Genomic DNA, 3323 nt, shown 5'->3' with positions numbered 1-3323 from the left:
TATTGGTTATGTTACTCGACTGCTGATCCCGATGGTCGCGAGATCGAATCCCGGCTGCGGTGGCTGTATTTCGATGGAGGCGAAATGCCAGAGGCCCGAGGGCTTAGATATAGGCGCTCGTTCCTGGGGGCACCTGGGGTAAAGAACCTGGGGTTCTTTACCCCAGGTGGTCGAAATTTCCGGAGCCCTCCACTACGGCATGCCTCATAATCATATTGTGGTTTTGGGACGTAAAACCCCACAATCTATACATATTATATTGGCTACCAATAATTTATGCCCCATTGAGCGCATGATACGGCCAAAGTAAGAAGTTTTGTTTCTTAGGACGTTTGCTTTCAAAGAACATTTAGGATTAGCCCTCCCTATGAATTATGTTGAGGAATACCATCCTAAATAATAAAGCAGCGATTTCATACCATGCATGTTCTTTCGTCACAATGGAATTACATCAGGCAGGAAGCACATGTAAGTAAACCGCGGTGCGTTCGTGTCTTTTGAACAGCCGAGCGAGCCGCCACCGCAACTACTGGAGGAACCAGAATGTCGCGCACGAGAAGTTTTCCCTCTTTTTTGGACCCCAGATGAAGCAGCTATACAAGGTGAGCAAATGTCGCGTCTTCTATAACTACTATCCTCATTTTACCTCCTACTTTTTTTTTCTGCAGCCGCTTCACGTCGTAGATCAAGAACTCTACAGAAAGCACGGGCGACTATTCGGGTAATCGTGGCTTGGTGCTTATTGGAGAACAATCTTATTGAAATACTCTTGCGTGCTTTTCAAACAGGTCTTTTGAAGATGGAAAACCGGTGCTGTACGTCGCGGAACCGGACCTGCTGAAGTTGATTCTGGTAAAGGATGCCGGATTGACTCAGAGAAAGTAAGTGTACAGTCTTTCTTTTCTAGAAGAACACTGTTTCGTCCCAAAAACAATCCCATGCACGTTCGCCGCGAACTTTAGTGAGCTAAAACAAAAGCTGTTCTCTCTGAAACTAAGCCGAGTTTAGCGATCATGCGTGAAAAGTGGTTCAACTAGGCTGGCGTGGAGCCTATTCGGTAATAATTTCCTCACGTTAGGTTTTCTTTTTCTATCACGAAAAAAAATCTCAGTTCGCGGGGAAAAAAGTGCCGTGTTATTACAACTTTCTTTCTTAAAAGAAAAGCAATGACGATGATGATGACAATGCGAACTTTATTTGGGTTCAGAGAAGACGCATCGGAGACACCGCGCCACCCGGCTAGTCCCACTTAAGGACAGCAACCTGCCGTATTTTCTGTATTGTTATCTTTGCGCGAAAATTGTCACACATTTATTTAGTCAATGCGTAGGAAGACAACAAGTTGCTGAACTGCCAAACAAATCTTTATTGTTTAAAGGGCATATATGCGAGAACTCATGATGACAGCCCGTACAGATTATAATCTTGACAACGGTATCTACAATTCAACGTTCAGTCCTAGTGCGATGACATTGTTTCCCTTCGCTATCAATGCAATGGACGTTAAACTAAAACAAATTTTAAAGTTTTTTTTTTCATCTCGACTGCTGACCCGAAGGTCGCGGGATCGAATCCCGGCCGCTGCGGCTGCATTTTCGATGGAGGCGAAAATGTTTGCGGCCCGTGTACATATGATTTAAGTGCATGTTAAAGAACTCCAGGTGGTCGAAATTTCCGGAGCCCTCCACTACGGCGTCTCTCATAATCATATCGTGGATTGGGTCATTAAACCCCAGATATTTATTATTTATTATTATTATTATTATATTATTATTATTATTATTATTATTATTATTATTATTATTATTATTATTATTAAAGTTTTCTGTGATCGTACCTCTCGTGCCACTGTACCTCTGTTCTTGGGTAAGCCGCGTGTGTCATCGAACTGTGGACTGTATATTAACTCGTGGTGTTACGTTAATTGCATGTGCAGCTAGCAAACCAATTCATCCTTTTTAGCATATACGTACACCTTTTGAAACGAAATGGCAGGTGATCCACGTGAGTTAGTTTCAGCACGACGTTTGACTCTAAACGTGTATTTACTTCCCCCAGTTTTGCAATACATGTATCATATGCATAAATAACTATAATAAATTACATGAGCTACTCTGAAACCTTTCAGCATCGTAGTAAACGAGAAAAATGTCAGTGTTCCGACTATCGCCATAGAGAGGGTAGACTTGGGGCCTTGTTGGCGAACAGTGTATCAGCAGTTGAAAGTTAGAGCTCGTGTCTGTTCTTCCCCACTCTTAAATTTTCGCAGTCAACGGTGTGAGACTACCACCTGGATATAAAAAAGGAAACAATATGCCCTTCACGCGACTGGACAACTGTAACGTAGACGCATCCAACAGCATTTCTTTACGTTTTCACCGTAAGTCTTTATATCTATAAACAATCATTGAAAACTTTGTTGACAGTTAACTTGAAAGTAATGTGTCGTCTTCTTACAGGGTTTTCAAAAAAAAAAAAAAGCTGCCTGCTGACTTCGCGAAAAGTATGAGCCAATTAGATCAATTAAAACAATGATACAGTGTTCCTTTAGAGATAGGAGAAATAAAAGTCGGGCAAGTTGGTCTTGATCCATTTTCACAGAACTTCACTGTTTTGGCCCTCGCGTCGTCAGTTGACGACACCACACAAAATTCCCACTAGCACATCAGAAACGAAACCAAAACGGCTAATTCTTAGAGGAGTAATTCTTCAAGTATCCCCAATGCGATCAACACCACCATTGTGGCATTTTTGCGGTGTTGGGAGCCATGAAGCAGAACAAGCTTGACTGAAGTCATGGGTGACGCCGAGGCGGGTAAGCGCCGTTTTCGGGACAAAGTCCCGAAGTTGTTTCAAGGACTTCCACACTACCAAATACGACGTTGGTTCAGATTTTGTGTACTCTAGTGAGTAGGAGGAATACAGAAGCCATTTTCCTCATTTCACGACCACCGAGCCCTGATGAACTTATTTCACGCCATGTTTGTAATTCCATAAATACTTGCACCACGAACTCAATTTATTGTTTGTGGTCTTCTGAGGTCGTAACTTATAGGAAAACATGTGCAAAATCATTCTCCGACAAAAATAAAAATTCCAGAGCTAGAAGGGTTAATAATAATTATTGGGGTTTAACGTCCCGGAACCAGGATATGATTATGAGAGACGCCGTAGAGGAGGAGGGTTCCGGAAATTTCGACCACCTGGAGTTATTTAATGTGCACCTAAATCTAAGCACACGGGTCTCAAGAATTTTCGCCTCCATCGCAAATGCGGCCGCTGTAGCCGGGATTCGATCCCGCGACCTTCGGGTCAGCAGTACA

General features: G+C 42.8%; 1 long non-coding RNA gene across 1 annotated transcript; it reads left to right on the top strand.

Annotated features, from left to right (window-relative positions):
- The first annotated feature begins 482 nt into the window (after positions 1–482).
- Positions 483–882, top strand: LOC119385302 (uncharacterized). Its single transcript, XR_005182160.2, has 3 exons — positions 483–602; positions 669–721; positions 789–882. It is a non-coding gene; the product is annotated as an uncharacterized LOC119385302 (long non-coding RNA).
- Positions 883–3323: the final 2441 nt, after the last annotated feature.

This window comes from Rhipicephalus sanguineus, chromosome 1 (assembly GCF_013339695.2).
Source record: "Rhipicephalus sanguineus isolate Rsan-2018 chromosome 1, BIME_Rsan_1.4, whole genome shotgun sequence".
Lineage (NCBI taxonomy): Eukaryota > Metazoa > Arthropoda > Arachnida > Ixodida > Ixodidae > Rhipicephalus > Rhipicephalus sanguineus.
The sequence above is the reverse complement of the archived record's forward strand: the minus strand, read 5'-3'. Positions and strand labels throughout refer to the sequence as shown.